Raw genomic sequence first — 19334 nt, 5'->3', positions numbered from 1 at the left:
CCCGGGGAAGGGCGGGGCCCAGGCAGCTTACCAGGGCTACGCGGAAGGCCCGCGGGGAGAGGGGAGTCAGGTGCCGAGCGCTCCTCCCCCGGTAAATCGGGTGCTCGACCCCCTACACCCCCTAGGGTGCGGCGGGCGGCCGGGGACGTCCTGGATCCCCGACCTCCGGCACGACATCCACGCCGCTGTATTCAGCTTCGGCTGAAGTGCAGCGGACCTCCGGGATGGGACCCCGGCTCCTGCCCGGTGTGACCACCCCCCGGACTAGCTCTCCCCCCAGAGTGTCAGCATTGCACAGCAGGGGCAGCGCGGGCTTCGGGGACTGGAGGAGCGGCGGCCCGCGGAGCAGAGCTCTTTCCTGAGCGCCTCCGCCTTTCTGACCGCGGGTTCATGGATGGAGCGACGGGGACATGGGCCCAGGGCTGTGCTAAATGCAGACGTGCTCCCCGCGCCTAGGGAGCAGAGCTCCCGACCCTGCTCCACGGAAGGGGACACCGAGGCACGGGGCCTCGTCACTCCATCAAGGGCCGAACCAGGATTCCTTGTTGCTGCCTCTGCTCTTGTCCTCCCGGCGCTAGAATTGGATCTTTTCTTGCTCTGAGTGACCTTGCCTGCAGCTAGCAGCACCCTGGGCAGCTGCAGGCCCTGCCAGGGACCTCAGCTCCCTGGTCTTGGCACCCACAGACTCCAGGGCAACCTCATCTCCATCCACCTTGACCCGTTGTCTTGGAGACCCAAGGTCTGTATCCATGACAATTTACAAATGTCAGCACCTGTGATCCTCACCCGGTTGGTCACTTTGGCCTTCCACTGCCTCTAGTCACACCCCAGATTACCCCACACACACACCAGAAAGGCGTCTCGACTCACCCCTACTGTGTCCATCCTCCAATAATCAGTTTAGGGCCCCCTCCCCAGGAGACACTGCCGTTAACTACCCTCACTGCTAGTTCTTTGCTGTTTCAAATAATCGTCGGCTCCACGCGTGCCGGTCAACCTGCTCTGTGTGTGTGTGTGTGTGTGTTTCTGTGCCCTTTAGCTAGGCAATTTCGAGAAGCCAGGTCCTGGCGTATGACCGCGCTTTGGAGTTTATAACCCCTTTCTTAATTCTTTGAATTTCACAAGAGGCCAGGGCTGTAAATCCTCTCTTGTATACATGCTGCAGTTGCAGAAACAGGTCTGGAGAGTTCTGTCCAGGTGCCCGAGGCCGCCAGCTGGCGCGGCCATGCCGATTAGCCAAAGCCCTCCTGGCTTATGCAGACTTGGATGCCATCCCGGTCTGTGAACAATTGCAGGGTGGCTGGCCTTCCTTCCCAGGACGCCCCTCGAGGGAGAGCGCTGAGCTCTGCACACAGCAGGTCCTCAGCCGCCCCCTCGCCCCTCCACCTGGACGTCAGCAGCCACAGAAACAGGAGGGACGAAAGTACCACAGATACCGAAGTAGCTTTGGTACTTTGCTTCCTGGAAAGACTAAGGTCTCAAAGAGGACTGAGTGTGCAGAAAGAGGCAGGAACCTGCTTCTAGCCCCACTGGCCTGCTGAGGCGGGGTGGGGACAGCTGCTGCCTCCCCCTGGGGACCAGGGGCCGGGTCCCACCCGCCTGGGGCCCTGCCCCGTGGGGAGAGGGAGCCCCCTTCTCTGGCAGCCACAGCCCCTGGCTGAGTCTGCTCTGCTGGTCCCCGCAGGGTGGGCCTGAGTCGGGCCCCTGCAGGGCAGTCTGGGCCATTTGGGCTAGGGGTGCCCACTGACGCCTCTCCTGAGTCCCCTTATTATAGGGGCTCAGCAACGGCAGCTGGGCGTGCGGACTCGCGGCGGGGGCTTGAATCCCGGCTCCCCTACTTGTGTCCACTGGACTTAGACACTCATGCTCTGTCTGCCTCAGTTTCCTTTTTTTTACTGAGTAGGGATGGTAATAGTTCCTGCTCCCCATGGCTGTCGGGAGGAGTCAGTGAGTTAAGACCCGGGATGTGCACAGCACCCTGCCCAGCCCGGGCCACCTCAGTGTCAGTTGCTAACTGTGGTCATGCTGTTCACTGAGGCTCTGCTGAGGGCCAGGTATGTTGCAAATACTGCCTGTGCTCGTGCGTGGGGTGCCATATTACCCCCTTCAACCGAAGAGAAAACAGTCCTAGAGAGCTTGTCACTTTGCGAAGGTCACACATCTACAGAGAGCGGGGGCCCTGGATTCCAGAGCCTGTGCCCCAGCGCCCGCCCCCGCCCCCGTGCCAGTGCCTCCTGGGGGCAGACAGAGGAGAGCCGTCCTCCACTGGATCCGCCGGGAGGCCACGTGGTGCTCACGCATGCTCAGACGCAGCGACAGCACGACTTCACAGCAACCCTGATCAGGGTCATCTCAGCGGAGATGAGAAGGGGGCCACCGTTCAGGGGTTGAGGCTGAAGGCTGGGAGTGGGGAGGGTACAAAGGGGACAGCAGTGATGCTGGCAGGTGGCAGCGGTGTGGGGATGGAAGAGGCCTGGTCATTTTGAGGGGATGGCCAGCCCCCGAGGGCCCTGAACCCAGTACTTAACCTTCCTGCTTCTCTTTCCTCATCTGGAGGGCGGGGATGATGAAACCTGGCTCCCAGGCTGTCATGAGCCTCTGACCAGTTCACACGTGCCGAGAGGACTACCTCGTGCCCTGTGCAGCCCTGGTTCCAGGTGCCCCGTGGGTGTCCGTGGAGTCAAGGATGGGAGTGAGAAACGGGACGAGGGCCCATGAATGGACCCGGCTCCTGGCAGAAGCTGAGGGGCTGGAACCTGGAGCCCAGGGGTCAGGGCTCGCTTAGGGCAGGAGGACACCATCTGCTCAGGGACAGATGGAGAGAGCTGGGGACGGTTATGGACAGGTGGGGGTGGGATGCAGATGCAGTGGGGGAGGAAGGGGTACTGAGAGGTTCTGGGACATCTGCTTTCTTCAGGGGGGATGGGAAGATGGAGCCGGGAATTTGGGTGAAGACGCTTGGTTCAGAGTAGCAGTGATGATCGAGGAAGCTGATTAGGGCGGGTGTGGGGACCACCGGGCTGCAGGGAGACCTCAGGCAGGTTCGCAGTGGAGCCTTCCACCTGGCAGCTGGTGGGAGTGGGAGAAACCAGTAGCTAGACTGGTCAAGACTAGGGGTTTGCCAGGTAGCTGTGGTCAAAGGCAAGGGGGAAAGGGGAGGCCAAGATCCTACGAGGGAGTATTCACAGGGGTCACGGATGTCGCCCCACTTGGGAGCTAACGGGCTAGCCCGCCGCGGTTTCAGGGATGCTGCAGAAGACGCACGAGCCCAGGTCAGAGGCAGAGGACTGCTGTTCACAGGGAAGCAACGTCCAGGGTGTCAGCGGGTGTCTGGAGGATGCTGCCCACGGTGGCCGCATCACAAGAGGGGAACCGGGGGCCTGTGAACAAGCTTGGTCCTCACCCCTCAAGGTCGCTCTCTGACCAACGGCCCCGGGAAAGGCGGTCGGGGTCTGGTGCCTGCTCCTGGCATGCCCAACAGGACATGCAGGAGTGTCTCCCAGCAGGGTCAATGGGGTGGGCCTCGAGTCCAGTTTCTGGTCTGGCAGAGGCGGCAGTGGATCTGACGGGGACTGGTGACTGGGAGAAGGTCATCAAGAGGACGTGACTGCCGTTGCCCCTCGAGGCAATTAAAGTGTTGACGAAAATAATCAGTAAACAATCTAATATAGGGATCGACACAGACAAGTATCATATGATACCGTTTACATGTGGAATCTAAAAAGAATGGTACAGATGAACTTACAAAACAAAAGTAGAGTCACGGATGTATTAGAAAACAAACTTATAGTTACCAGGGGCGAAAGCCAGGGAGGGGGATAAATTGGGAGACTGGGACTGACAGATACACACTACTATATATTAAATAGATAACTAATAAAACCTACTGTACAGCACAGGGAACTCTACTCAATACTCTGTAACGACCTATATGGGAAAAGAATCTAAAACAGAGTGGATACGTGTAGATGTATAACTGAGTCACTTTGCTGTGCCCCTGAAACTAGCACAACATTGTAAATCAACTATACTCCAGTAAAAATTTTTTTTAAATCTAATATAAGAATAGAAAAGAGTTTTATCTGAACCAAGCTGAGGACTATAGCCCAGAAGCCAACCTCTCAGATAACTCTGAGGAACTGCTCTGGAGAAGCAGGGTTTTCAGCACGGTTTTATATCTTGTCAGAACAAAGAACATCAAACACGTCAGGGATGCATTCCTTCAGGGTTTCAAAAAACCAGATCAGCCTGTTCACAGCGAGTCCGGATGGTCTTGGCACCTGGGAAGGGATGCTGCCAGGTGCCTAGGCCTTTAGTGGGTGTGGAGGGGGCGGGGCAGGTAAACTGCAGGTCCACAAACTCAAGAGCTAACTAGGCAGAGGACTGAGCATCTGCTCGCTGACACACAGCACTGGGTGTTGTGCTCGTTTCCTGGGGCTGCGTCCCAAAGTGCCACAGACTGGGAGGCTTCAACAGCAGAAATTTGTCCTCTCACAGTCTGGAGGCCAGAAGTCCAAGGTCAAGGTGTCTGCAGGGCTGCACTCCCCCTGAAACCTGTAGGGGAAACTCTCCTGCCTCTTCCAGCCTCTGTCAGTTGCTGGCAGTCCTGGGCATTCCTGGGCATTCCTGGGCTTGTGGGCACGTCACCCCAATCCCCACCTCTGTCTCCACGTGGCTGTCTTCTCCCTGTGACTCTCTGTCCTCTTCGTGTTGGACTCAGGCCTGCCCTGCTGTCCTCATCTTTTTTTTTTTTTTTTTTTTCCAGTAGGCGGACCTCTCACTGTCGTGGCCTCTCCCGTTGCGGAGCACAGGCTCCAGACGCGCAGGCTCAGCGGCCATGGCTCACGGGCCCAGCCGCTCCGCGGCATGTGGGATCTTCCCGGACTGGGGCACGAACCCATGTCCCCTGCATCGGCAGGCGGACTCTCAACCACCGCGGCACCAGGGAAGCCCTCGCCTTTTTTTTTTTTAAATTAATTAATTTATTTGGTTGCGCTGGGTCTTAGTTGTGGCAGGCGGGCTGCTTAGTTGCGCCACACCGGCTCCTTAGTTGTGGCATGTGAACTTTTAGTTGCAGCATGCGTGTGGGATCTAGTTTCCTGACCAGCGATCGAACCTAGGCCTCCTGCATTAGGAGCATGGAGTCTTCAGCACTGGACCACCAGGGAAGTCCCTGATGTCCTCACCTTAACCCGGTGACACCTGCAAAGACCGCACCTCCAAATAAGACCACGTCCACGCATATGGAATGACGGTGGTTAGGACTTGAGTGTGCCTTGGGAGGGGACACAGTTCTCCCCGTGAGAGAGGGGTATACACGTGCAAACAATGAGGGGACTCAAATGGTACTCGGCGCTGTCCACAGGCGCGCCTTGGTCGTGGGGGAGGGCGGGGGCTCCTGCCGGGTCTGGCTGTGGCTTCCCCTGACCTGGGTCCCCCTGAGTTTGCAATGCTTCTTTCTTGGGGCTTTTGAAAGGCTGTTCCCACTCCCACCGGCAGGTGGCAGAATCATCCACACGGGGCCTTCAAACCAGAGCCCGGAGCCGGGTGCGGCGTCTGTAAGCCGGAGGTGAAGGTCAACTTCTCATCCCATGGGGCAGGCGGAAGGCTTCAAAGTCTCAGCTGGGAGGTATGGATTCTTATTTTATCTAAACTTCCAGATGTTGTGCTTAGTGTTTTACCAAATCCATGGGTCCCGTCTCTGCCATCTGCCTCTGATGGAAATGTGGCTTGGAGAGCCTCAGGGCCAGGCACAGCCCACGGGAACCGCACGGGTGGGACCTCAGATCTGCTGGGGCTCTGGGTGCACCAGGTTGAAGGTTAAGGCAGAGCCCGGGGAATATTCCGAGGGCCAGACTCACCTCGCAGAGACAGCTGCCTTCTGGGTGAGGCCTCTCCCTCCCAGAGGGAGCCAGGCTGCAGAGCCAGCCGGTCCCAGGGCTGCGCCTGAGGCTGGACAGTGCTTGGTGGCCGACCTGGCCCCAGGGACCCGTGTAAGAGCTGCCGTGTGGTGTAGTGTAGAGACTGCCCTTGATCTTTGACTTTGGCGGGTCTCCTTCAACAAAGAAACACCCTCCCAGCAGACGGGATGGGGGGCGGCTGTGGCCTTGGGGGGAAGAGGGTGGGCTTCCAAGCCTCCTGGCTTTAAGGCACAAGAGCTGGATGTGGGAGACCGGACGGACACGGTGCTCCTGCAGTTTCTAACGGCTGAGTTGTTTCCATGGTAACTTTCATCGCATCCTGCCCTCGACCTGGTGGACGGTCTCGCCCTGCCCCAACCCTGCGGCCGACCTCGCTGGGCCCAGGTGCCCCGGGCCCTCTGTCCCCACCTGGCAGGAGGAGCTGCAGCCGCGCTGTGATGCTGGGAGCCGGCAGAAGGTCTGGCTGCGCGGATGTGCTTCCCGGGTTCAGGTGGGTCACTGGGGGACACCAAGGTAGGATAGGGGCCAGGAGATCTTGGAAAGGACGTTGCCTAGGACTGGGGCATCTGTCCTGGTCCTGGCTGACGTGGCAGCGGAGGGAGGCCAGGAAGGGGGACACGTGTTGCCTTGTTCCCGAGAAAAGCACGGACTGCACCATGGAACACGTGTCCAGCAGCAAAGTCCCGCGTCTCCCAGACTCGGCTTCCGGAGAAGCCTCTGTCTGCCCGGAGGACTGGTGCTGCTGAGACGGCTGGGTCGGCGGGGGGGCCCTCCATCATCCCTAGTGCACGGCCACCTCCTCTGTGGGCCTCCGGGGTCGGCGCTGGCTTGCCCTGTAGCTGTTGTGAGAAATGACCACCGTCTGGGTGGTTAAAGCAGCAGAGACCTGCTGTCTTACAGTCCGGAGGCCAGAAGCCTGGATGAGGAGGGGCGGGGCTGCTCCCCTCCGCTCTGTGTTCCTCCCTCAGCTTCTCGTGGTGGCTGGCTGTGTCCTGCGTCCCTTGGCTTGTGGGTGCATCCCCCTCATCCTGTATCTGTGTGGCCACGTGGCCTCCCCTGTGTCCCCCTGTGTCTCAAATCTCCTTCTCCTTCTCTTATGAGGACACCTGTCATTGGGTTGAGGGTTAAGTCCAGGACGATTTCATCCCAGCATCCTTAGCTTAATTACATCTACAGAGACCCTTTTCCCAAATCTGGTCACATGCTCAGGTCCCAGGGGTCAGGACTTAGAAAGACCACTGTTTTGGGGGATAGCTTCAGTCCCACATACTGCTGTACACAATGCCTGGCACTGGTGAATGAGTGGGTGGGTTTCTGCTCTCAGGGTTGGCAGGGGGTCTGTAACACCCTTCTTACTGCCCCGCCCCCACCCCAGGTTAAGGGAGGGAGGCGTGAAGGCGGGGCACGCCAGGCCTGTCTGTTCACTGAGCAGTAGTCGACTTGTTGACCCTCGGTCAGCGGCCGAGCAGGAGCCAGCTTTGGGGCTGATGCTCTGGTGTTCCTGGTTCACCACACGGACAGAGGCACTGGGCCTCATCCAGGGCTGCATGGCAAGTCAGCAGAGGCGTCCTGACCCCGGCACCTGCTCCGGAATCCACCCACCCCATTCCGGCCCCATCACACGGCCCAATTTACGTTTGCGTGGATGGCTTCTTTGAGGTCAGTTTCTCTTCGGGGACGAATGAGGAGGTGTAGAACCAGACTCCAGAACCAGAACCGGAAAGCTTTCCATCCAGCTGGCGAAGCGTTTGGCATAGGGCTTTGGATGCCAAGCTTAGCTCATCATTCATCTCCAGCCAGGAATGATGCTGGATTCACGGTCCCCTCCCGGTGGGGCCTGTTTGTGGGAAGCGCTGGTGCCCCCCCCCACTATCATGGACGCAAAGACCCCTGTGGACACTGCCTGCACGAGGCCCTCTCCTCTGGGACCTGGAAATGCCTCTGGTGCTAATTAATTTGCTTGCTCTCTTGTCAAGGAGAAGTGTCTATAAAAATTCAGACGGAGGCTTCCCTGGTGGCGCAGTGGTTGAGAATCTGCCTGCTAATGCAGGGGACAGGGGTTCGAGACCTGGTCTGGGAGGATCCCACATGCCGCGGAGCAACTAGGCCTGTGAGCCACAACTACTGAGCCTGCGCGTCTGGAGCCTGTGCTCCGCAACGAGAGGCCACCATAGTGAGAGGCCCGCGCACCGCGTTGAAGAGTGGCCCCACTTGCCGCAACTAGAGAAAGTCCTCGCACAGAAACAAAGACGCAACACAGCAAAAATAAATAAATTAATTAATAAACTCCTACCCCCAACATCTTCTAAAAAAAAAAATTCAGACGGGACGCTGGATTCTTCTCTTGAACCGGGAACAACATTAGCTCAGGGAGCGTCAGAGTCTGTGCTGGGCTGGGACCCTGTTTTCCAGTCCCCTGGGACTGGGCAGGACCGTGGAGGGGAGGGGCCACAGCTCTGGGAAAGTGGGAGGGAGCAGTTTTCTGCTCACGGGACCAGCCAAGCTGGTGGCACACGTCTTTCTCCTCCCCACGTTAATTTTCCTTGGTCCAAAGGCTATTTTTTTATCATTTTCAGCAGAGAGTGAGACAAAACCATTAACAAGCAGTGTCTTTTTTTTTTTAATATTTATTTATTTGGTTGTGCTGGGTCTTTGTTGTGGCAGGTGGGCTCTTTAGTTGCAGCAGGGGCTCCTTAGTTGCGGCTCGAGGGCTCCCTAGTTGTGGCTCACAGGCTCCTTAGTTGAGGCATATGAACTCTTAGTTGCGGCATGCATGTGGGATCTAGTTCCCTGACCAGGGATCGAACCTAGGCCTCCTGCATTGGGAGCATGGAGTCTTCACCATGGCGCCACCAGGGAAGTCCCCAAGCAGTCTTTTAACCCTGCTTTTCATAAAAGGCTCACCTTCAGGGCTCTCTTCCAGGCCTGAGTGGCCCCGCAAACGCTCCAGGTCGGGAGGACCAAGCTGTGTCTGTATCTTGTAAGTCGGGCCAGCGAATCCCAGGGTGGAGTCGGGAGGTTTTGCTACAGTTTGGCTAAAGGCCTTGGGGATGGGAATTTGGGCTAAGAAGCATCCTTCCTGAGCTCCAGCTCAAAGGGAATCTGAAGCCTTCACACACAGAGGTCCCGTGGGCTCGTTGTGGGAATCCGTGGGCTTCAATCCCCATCCTACACATGGCGATGCCCCACGGTGTGGGCTGCATGCCCCTGCTCCACCGTCAGAGTAAATCTCCCCTGCCCACCCCCATGCTTCTTGCCCTTCTCAGAGTTGCATCACTGTGGAGATGCCAGTTCTCCTGGAATTAATGAATACATTTAATGCAATTCCAATAAAAAGTCCAGCGCAGCTTTGAAAGTGCTGGACAAAGGGGCTCCAGAGACCATTGGGAAGAATGATGGGTGAGAATTCCCAGAGTCATTTGCAGGTAAATAAAGGACTGATGGGGAGGTGCTCCAGCCCATCGCCAGCGAGCATCACGGGAGGGTCTCATCCCGGTGGTGCAGGGCAGACGGTAGAACCACTGGGGTTGGAATGGAAAACCCCACAAAAACACGTTCTACTTGCAGCTCGTCTGGGCTGAAGATGCTGTGTTGCATCGGAGGAAGCAGGCTGGCCAGCTAACGGCCCTGGGACAACTGGACAACCCACCAGGCAGAATCTCCCTTTCCAGCACACAGCCAGGTAAATTCCATATGAAATGACATTTGCATGCCCAGATGTCGTAAAGAAAGAAGAACGTATTCATGATCTTTCCAAGCTAAGTGCCTACAGTATTTCTAGGCAACAGGGGAAACAGCAGTGTGACCGCCTATAGGTTTGAGGACACAAAACTAGGAACTTAGATTGCCTGGAGGAAGCATCGTTAACCACCTTAAGACTGAAACTACAGACCAGGAAAATGTTTGCAGTGTCCGCAAACTGTCACTTTATAATGAAAATGGACAAAGAGAGAGAATTCTCAGGGAATGTTTACTGCATTCTGCTTACTTGGGTTACTAGAAAAGTTGTCTGAGTTAAATCCACTTATGAAAGTGTATTAAATGGGCTTCCCTGTGGCGCAGTGGTTAGGAATCCGCCTGCCAGTGCAGGGGACACGGGTTCGAGCCCTGGTCCAGGAAGATCCCACATGCCGCGGAGGTACTGAGCCCACAAGCCACAACTACTGAGCCCATGCGCCACAACTACTGAAGCCCGCGCTCCTAGAGCCTGCGCTCCGCAACAAGAGAAGCCGCCACAATGAGAAGCCCGTGCACCGCAACGAAGAGTAGCCCCCGCTCGCCACAACTAGAGAAAAGCTCGCGTGCAGCAATGAAGACCCAACGCAGCCAAAACTAATAAATAAATAAAATAGATAAATTTATTTTTAAAACGTGTATTAAACACGTGTACTGTTTGATTACTTGTTTCAAATATAAAATCTAAGCACGCCCTCGTGGCATGTTGGTGGCCTGGGCAGCAACACACACTGGAAGTTAAACGGTCGGATGCTTGACCGTTCCCATGCCCTCAGGGCTCAGGCTGGGGGGGAGACGGGTGAGGGTGCTGGGGGAGCATCAGGGGTGCCAGACAGTCTGCGCAGCTCGTGCTTTGTTTGGGGAGGTGACCTCTATGCTGTGGGTTCACGCATCTACACCTGAGCCTGAGCCCGCCCGAGTGTGTGGGGTGTGGTAGGTGTCCTAGGAATAGGGACGTCCCGCAGGAAGTGCCCACCCTCTTCCCACCTGCCTGCCCACCTGGCACCTGCCTTAGGACCATTCACCTGACAGCTGAACTTGGTGCCGGGCGGGTAGAGGTGGATTACGGTGGTGCCAAAAACGTTTATGCTTCAGGGGCCCTTCCAAGTTAGGGCCAGGAGTGGGGATGGAATGTGCTCACAGGTCATGCATTTTTGTCAAGTTAGCAAAATAACTTCTTTTTACATAACTCGTCTTCAAGAGGGCCCACCAAACCTTGATTCCCCCCTGCGAGCAGCCTCCATTTTAACCCACAGGACCCATCTGAATCCTTTCCTTTTTCCCTCCAAGAAGCAGGAGAATGTTCCTAAAGAATGGGGCCCCCTCGGCCCACGTCGGGGCACCGGGCGGGAGTCCCCGGGGTAGCTGGTGAACATTTTAAGCTGCTCACTCATTCATCCAGTGCACGTGTACCCAGCACCCGTTTCGTGCCAAGCGCAGCTCTGGAGGGGAAGGGGTCAGGTCTTTAAAGATGGGCAGCGGGTAGACCTCTGGGAAGCTCTCGGGGTTGGGGGGGACTTGCACCCCAGGGTAGGGCCCCGCACTCACACAGGCACTCTTGGGCTCTCTTACGGCAGGCCCTTGGGAGACCCGGAGGAGCATGGGCCAGCCCTGCTTTTGGGAGCCCAGTGGGGGGCTGAGGGGTGAGATTGAGAGGTTGGCACACCGGATCGTGTCGGGGCATCACTGAGCAGGGGAGTCAACCTGTGTTTGGGGTTTCAGAAGATGGTGAAATCACCCTGCTGTGGACAGAATTGTGTCCCCCACCAAATTCATACGTTGATGCCCGTACCCCCAGTGTGACTGTATTTGGAGATGGGCCTTTAAGGAGGTGGCTAAGGCTACATGAGGTCATAAGGGTGGGGCCCTGATCCTATAGGTCTGGTGCCCTGTGAGACGAGTAAGAGACACCAGGGCTGCGGTCTCTGTCCCATCTCCCAGGCCCACCAGGCGAGCACACACCAGGAGGCAGCGTCTGCAGGCCAGTCAGCGTCTTGACCCTGGGCGTCCAGTCTCCAGAACGTGAAAAACCAAACGTCTGGATGTGTTGACTGGGACACCCCCGAGGGGCCGTCGGGCTTGCGGACCTCCGTCTGCTTTCCACGCGTGATCCAGCGGTTTTCTTAGATTGACAGATTGAGTCCAGGTCCGCAGAGCCAGCCCGCCTTGTTCAGTTCCCGGATCTGCAGTTTACAAGGGGCGACTAGGGGCGCTGCTCCCACCCGGACCTCAGTTTCCCCATTTGTACAGCAGGGTGGCAGCAGGGCTGGCCTGACAGAGACCCCCACCCCCCCCGCCCCCCCGCCCCCGGTAGGATGACAGGGGTGTGCGGTCCGGTGTCACGGAGGACTGCCTTAGCAGGGGATGAGGGGCGGGATCCCTGGTGCCCCGCCCCTTGGTCACTCGTGTCGCAAGGGACCTGGGACTTTCATCCGGAGAGGAGCCGGGAGCGCGAACGGGCCGCCGTGGGTGGGTGGGTGGGGCGCCGGGGCTGAGGACCCAAGCGGGGGTGTGGGCGGGGGTGTGAGCCGGGGAGGGGCAGGGCCGGGAGTGGAGCATCTGCGCGGGGATGGGCTGTGGGCCGGGGTCCGGGCCCGGGGGCGAGCCGGGGGCGGGGCGAGGTCGGGGTGGGCGGGGTCGGGTCGCGCCTGGCTGTGGGCGGAGTCTGGGCCGGGGTCGGGGCAGGGGGCGTGGTGAAGGCGGGCCGGCCTCTCCCGCGCGAGGCTCGGCGCACACTGGGCTTTCTGCGCCGGGGCGGGTGTCTGGCGGCGCTCATCCATGCGCGCAGCGCTTTGAGCTGCCGTCGAGCGCGGGCAGGAAGCCGGACCCTCGCCACCTGAGGCGACCTCACGCTCGGCGGGACCCGGCGCGGCACCTGTGGCTGCGCCCCGTGCGCCCCCCGGGCCATGGCGCACGTGGAGACGGCGGCTCCGAGCGCCCGTCTGGGCCGCCTGTGAGCCGGGAACCGGAGGAGGGAGCGGCGCGGCGCCGCAGGCACGATGCCTTTCCTTCCGGAGGCGAGGGCGGCGGGGCGCGCGGTGGCCCTGGCCCTGGTGCTGCTGCTCCCCGCCGTGTCAGCGGGCGCCGGCGCCCTGTTCCGCCTGCAGCCCGGCATGTGAGGAGGGGGAACGGGAGCGGGAGGGCTGGCGGGACGCCCGGAACCCCGGAGCCCTGGGCGGCTTGATCCCCGGGGCCCTGAGAACACGGGGCTCTTTGCCTTAACTGGGGAGGGGGAGGTTAAGAGACAAGGGTCAGGGGCTGGGTCTGGGGGCGCTTCCGTGGCAGGACTACCCGACCTCTCGCCTTCCCCTTCCTCCTCTGTCTTTTAAATTTTAATTTAATTTAATTTTATTTTATTTATTTTTGGCTGCGTTGGGTCTTCGTTGCTGCGCACAGGCTTTCTCTAGTTGCGGCGAAGCGGGGCTACTCTTCATTGCGGTGCTTGGGCTTCTCATCGCGGTGGCTTCTCTTGTGGAGCACGGGCTCTAGCCGCGCGGGCTTCAGTAGTTGCAGCATGCAGGCCCAGTAGTTGTGGCTCACAGGCTCTAGAGCACAGGCTCAGTAGTTGTGGCACACGGGCTTAGTTGCTCTGTGGGATCTTCCCAGACCAGGGATCGAACCTGTGTCCCCTGCACTGGCAGGCGGATTCTCAACCACTGCGCCACCAGGGAAGCCCCCTCCTCTGTCTTAACTCTGCATCGTGGGTTTGCAGGCTGGGTGGAACCTGCATCCCGCCGAAGTGAGGGAATCTGGGCAGGGTCCGGCCAGGGAGCTTGGAGAAGGCCAAGAGGAAGCAGCCTGTGCCCACTTCCTTCCAAAGCCTGTCTCCTGGGTCCTGGGGGCTGTGCCCGACAGGGGGCTGCTTGGGCTTGGTTTATGTGTTAAACACGTGGGCTTTGGGCCTGGGAGACAGGAGAAGGCATTCAGTACCAGAACGGGCAGGAAGAGAGGGTCAGGGAGCCAGCCAAGATGAATTTAATTTTGAAAGATGATTCCCCAGTGGGCTGTTTAGCGGTCTCTTTCAAACAGCAAATCGATCCTTGTGTTGGCCTCAAAGGAAAACTGGTGCGAAGTGAGCCGGTCTGGCGGAGGAGGGGTGGGGGAGAGCTTGCTGGCAGCCCCCATCCCCACGCTCCCTCAGGGTGCTGGGCCGGGGGCCTGCAGAGCTTGGAAAGGCTGCTGAGGGGCTGCAGAGGGGCAGCGAGGGGCCCAGGCTGGGGTTGGGGCTTACTGTGCAGGGCTGGCCCCAAGGGCCCCGTGCACCTGGCCATACGGGAGGAAAGGACAGGCTTCCAGGCAGAGCTGCGGAAGGGACAAGTCCACGCCCCCTGGGCCCCGGGTCTTGCTTTACTCCAAGAAGGAAGGTTCCTCGTGGCCTTTTCAGAGGAGCGTGTGGTCTGGGGCCCCGTGTCCCGCCTCTCCGTGTGACTTCTGCCCAACCTTGCTCTTTGCTGTGATCCCAGTGAGTTTAGTTTGTCCAAGGGAAGCTGTGGCCTCAGAAGGGATTATCACGGGGGGCCGCTCAGCCTGCCTGCTCTTCACACGGTTGGCTGGGGATGTCCAGAGGCCCAGGCTCCCGGGAATCCCAGGGTGCTGGTCAGGGTGGACAGCTGCTCAGCTGGTGAGGCCGTTGGGGATGGAGGGCTCTGCTCTAAGAGGGGCTTCTGCCCCAGTGCGCTTGTGGGGACCACTGGTCGCCCTTCCTGGCCCCCGGGACTGAGCCTGTTCCCTGGGGTCTGCCCACTCACCCAGGGCTCTGGGAGGCCACTAGCCAGCCTGGGGAGGGCTTTCCATCAGCCGCTGGAGGATTGCAGGAGAGGTCGGCCTTCCTGCTGCTTGCTTTCCCCAAAGCCCCCTCCCCCCTCCTCCCCCTTCCCCTCCCCCTCCTCCCTCCTCCTTCCTCCTGCTCCTCAGATCCTTCAAGGCTCCTGTTCCTCCTCCTGGGGCGCCTCCCACCTGCCCTCTGGGGGCCTGTGCCCCTATTTCTCGTCCTGGGGCGTCGTCCCTCCACTCTCTGATGCCCTCCTCGTGTTGAGTTCCGTGCCGCCTGCGAGCACACCTTTCCATTCCTGTCTGTAAGCACCTGCCACCTGCCTGGACCTGTGGTGGGGCCGCAGTGGGCACTGCTGGCTGGCTGAACAAGTGGGGGGCTGCTAGCTCTAGCTGCTGGACCCCCGAGAAACCTTGTGAACGGGCCCATTCCGCAGCTTGTTCTGTGCAGAAAGGAGGCGGGAGCTGGTGGACTCCTGGAGGTGCCAGAGTTGCCTCTTCGCTCGCTCCCTACACCCCAGAGGGACAGGGGAGGGGGCCCGGAGAGCAGTGAGGGTCCCAGAAAGTCCTTTTCCTCGAAGGTCCCGTCGCCTGTGCCGCCCTTCCCTTCACGGGCAGCCCCACCCTCTCTGGCTGGCTTAAAACCTCCATGGTGGGCCTGTGGGGAAGCAAAGGGGGAGGGTGCTCTACGGGAGCTCCCACTGCCTGGCAGCCCCACGGGTTCTGGGGTCCCGACAGCTGGGACGCGGGAGTGATGTGGCTGGTCCTTTGGCTCCTGCTGGCCCACGTGTCCAGATTCCAAAGCAGCCAACGCTTACTTACTTATTTATTTACTTACATCTCTGAAATGAATCTCTGCTGCCGTGGAAGGGTGCTGGTCTTTCTCCCTGGGGCCTGGACTGACTGCTGACTGCGTGTGGGGCTGGTCAATGCAGGGCTGTGGGAGCAGCGCCTGGCCACAGGGAGCTCTGACCAACCTGAGTCTGAGGCTGCAGAGCTCGGAGGAGACATCAGCTCACAGCACTGCTTCCCCCTGGGCTGGAGTCCTCTGGGCGGCTGTGCTAGGAAAATGGCCAGTGCTTTCCAATCAGTTCATTACATTGGCCCCTCCCATCCAGAGAGGGACAGGCCCTCCAAGCTCAAGTCCCTGCTTGCAAGTAACTCTTGGACCCACTGGCCCTGAGGGTTGGAACAGCCCCCATTCGCTGAGGCTGAGGCTGAGGCTGAGGTTTCCTCTGGCCATTCAAAGGACCCTGCTCACCGGTCAGGGAGTTTGAAAGCTGAACTGTACTTTCAGTGGCCCGTGGGCCACTCCCAGTATCTGGATCCTGCTTCCCCGTCTCTCCTGGCGCTGAGGCTGTGATGGATGGAGGGAAAGGGCAGGGAAGGAGCACACCTATGGCCAGCTGCCTCATGCCAGGCCCTGCGTTTGCTGCTGGGCACGTGCCTGGCACTGTGATCAATTGTCCACTTGTCTGGTGGAGAGACCCGGGTGTCCAAGAGTGATCTGCCTGGGTCACGGCATCCCTGGGACCCCGGAGCCTGTAAAAACAGACGTGACGGAGACGCTGCTCAGCAACGCGGCCCCCTTCCTGGACCAGGGGTGTGTGTGCAGCCAGGCTTCCCCAGCTGCACAAGGCCAGGTGCCCTGCTTCCCTGCCCCGGTGTTCCCCATCCTCACCCTGGTTCCTTGTGGGCCCAGGAACCGCCCACCCTGGAGGGACGCGTCTCATGCCCACCCTCACCTCCAGCTCCAGGCGAAGGAAGGCCACCAGCCTCCAGGAGCCCCGTTCTGCCCCGGGGAGTGGATGGCCCGACAGCTGGATGAGTAACCCCTCCGCCCAAGCTGTGTTCACTTTGTAGCTGGGAAATTGCCTTCCTTCCCCGCAGATGGGCAGCAGGGTCCACCGTCAGGAACAGAGGGGCCCGAGCAGTGACCTCTGCTCCTCCTCAGGGGTCTTTCCTGTGCCCTCGTCCGACTGGCCTCTTTGTTTCCTCCTCAGCTCTCCCTCCCCCATCCCACTTCCTCCCTCCTTCCAAATGGAAAAGCCAGCTACGCTGTGCTTCTGAGGTGCCGGAAAGTTCCCAGAGGAGAAAATCATTCCAGCGCCTGCCCCTCCCCCCTTTAACTGTTTTCAGGCACGTGGGAGCGGGGTGCAACCAGAGGGAAAACCTGCCGTCCTGGAAGCCAGGCAGCCCTGCAGGCCTGGGGGGCCAGAGTCACGCAGGTGCCTTGGGGGGGCGGGGACAGGGTGGGCAGCGGACGGGAGAGTGACCAGAGCACGCGTACCGGAAAGGCTGCTGTGCGGCCTCGCCGTGGTCATCTCGCTGGTTAGCGGCGGCCCTCGTGGCTGAGGTCTGAGGGGTCCAGGAAGGAGGGGGCCCTTCAGAGGAGAGCACCAGCCCCTACTCTGGGGTTTTCTGTCAGGCGCCAACTTCCCAAGCTCCGTGCGGGGCGGTTCTCCTGCTGACCGAGTGGCCGGACCTGCTCCCCCCGCAGCACCCCTGAGATGAGGGACCCCTGTGAGCCATGGCGTGCCCTCCCCAAGGCCCTGACAAGGCATCCTGCGTGCTGAGCTGGGTCGGCATATGTACGGGAATGGTGGTGACATCCCAGGGGATGTGGGGCCTTGTGACCCAGAGACACAGGGACCTTCTCTGAGCCAGGGTTGTGCCAGATTCCAGACACGCGTGATCTTGTGTCAGGAGCCCTTGAGGCACCTGCTGCCCCCTTTATAGATGCTGAGGCCGAGGTGCAGAGAGGGTCAGTAACCATCCTCAGGCTGCATAGTGGGCCCCAGGCCTGGGCTGTGGGCTCCAGAGCCTGTGTTTGTAACTGTCCTCGGAATGTGTCGCCTGCATCCTCACAGGCCACCCACGGCTCGGGGGGCTATTTCAGGGTCCAGGCCAGGCCCTGCAGCCAGGAGGCTCAGAAGCCATCGGGCCTAAGCCCTCCCCTCCCTTCATCCTCTCCTCCCTGCCCCCGCGGGAAGAGAGCGGAGGCTTGATGTCTGCGTGCTGGGCAGAGGGGTGGGTGAGAGTTTGGAGCAGACGTGATGCTGCGCCTGCAGCCGTTCACTTGGGCCTGCTCTCGGTTTGCAAATGGCAGTTCCTCCTGGGCCTGTCTCTCCCGGAGGCACCTACGAGGTCACCTGCCCTGGCCGACAGGAGCCCTTTCTGTGCCGGCTCAATGAACCCTCACGACAACCTGTGAGGCCAGTGTCGTGAGTCCTCACCTGCCAGGGGGGCACCCGAGGCTCAGGGAGGTCCCCTGGCTTGTGTGTCTCATGCTTGTGCCCCAGCTTGGGGCGTCTCGGAAGCAGGCAGAGTCGGGGCTAGAGAACGCCAGGGTCAGAGTCAGATGGACTCAGGGTCAAGTTGTCACTGTTCCCAGGACCTCCACTTCCCCTGTTTGCAGGGCAGTGGCCTCTACGCTTTGGGGTCTTGGGAGGGTTGGAGGGATGCTCCGGGCGGCGTGGCCCATATGAGGGGGAGGGTCAGACGTGGCCCTGTGAGCCCCTCCCTTTCCCCCTGAGCATCCGCTCCCTCGAGGCCAGGCCCGTGCAGGCCTGGGATGGGCACTGGGCTGGGTGCCCTGCTACGGGGCCCGGCCTCGGGTCTGGACAGCTGGGTACCCAAGGGTGAGCATGCAGGGGGGTTGGTGTTGGTGATGAGGGTGCTGACCGTCTGTCTGTGTCCCAGGCCCAACGTGTGTGCACAGCGGGAGCTGACCCTGGTGGGCCGTCGCCAGCCCTGCGTGCAGGCCTTCAGCCGCATGGTGCCCGTGTGGAGGACGGGCTGCGGGCGGCAGGACCGGTGTGTCGGCCACAAACGCAGGTGCGTGCAGGGCTCCCCGGGTCCCACGGGGGATGGAGGCTGCTCACACGCAGAGCAGCATGGACCACTCAGGCAAAGGGGTGGCCGGGCCATCCGGGTCTCAGGGCACAGGCACCGCCCCTGCCCCGCCACTGAAGCCCCACATCTGAGGTCAAGGCCTCTGACACCACCCTTGGGGTGTGGCCGCCATGGAGGCTATTCCCAGACTGTAAGTGCCTGCTCAGCGGCCACCTGGGGCCCTTGTGGGTGGGGGAGGACCCCGTGGGGAGGAGGCCTCTGAGGGGAAGGGGGAGACTACGGGACAGGAGGGGACCCTGCAGGGAGAGGTACTGACCACGCAAGAGGGTGAAAAGTGGGGTGCCCAGGCTGCCGAGGTCCTGGCTGGAGGCTGCTGCTTCTATCTGACCCCAAGCCCGTGTGAAACCTTTATTGCTCAAGATTTTATTTCACAATGAAATGGAGGAGTGCCTTTGCCTACCTCTCTGCTTTTTATAGACTCGGGTTCTGGCATCTGCCTGGTTGCAAAGCTGGGTGGGGTGGGGTGATGAGGGGATTCCATTGTTGGGGAGGAGGGCTGAGTCCTCCGATGGGAGCGTGCTGTCCAGCCTCTCGGCCAGGTCTTCGGGCCAGGTCTTCGGTACGGGAACCTGCTGGGCCTGCCCCCAGGAGCGGGCGTGGGGGGCGGCCTTAGTTTTAAACGTTTGCTGTATGATTCGCACACGTGCAGAACGGAGAGAGGGCAGTTACCAGTTACATCTCAGCGTGGTTCTCAGCTGGTGGCGGTTCGTCTCCCTGCTGGCGACCTTGGCGGTGTCTGGAGAGTTTGGGTTGTGAGAGGTGGGCTGGAAGGGGGGCAGGTGGAGGCAAGGATGGCCCTTCCGCCACGAAGGTCCCGCCCCAGGGTCAGGAGGGCCGAGGCTGGGCCACGCCCGGCTAGGAGGAGGAATCACCACCATCGTTTCCCCAGAGACGTGCGTCTTGCAGTCTGTCCTTCCCAGCTTCCACACTCGCGTGGATGTAGGTGGATTTGCTAAACGGGTCACGTCAGCTGCCACCTCCCCTCCCGCGCCC

The sequence above is a fragment of the Mesoplodon mirus genome (genome assembly GCF_964341445.2).
Source record: "Mesoplodon mirus genome assembly, chromosome: 3".
NCBI lineage: Eukaryota > Metazoa > Chordata > Mammalia > Artiodactyla > Ziphiidae > Mesoplodon > Mesoplodon mirus.
This window is presented reverse-complemented; position numbering follows the sequence as displayed.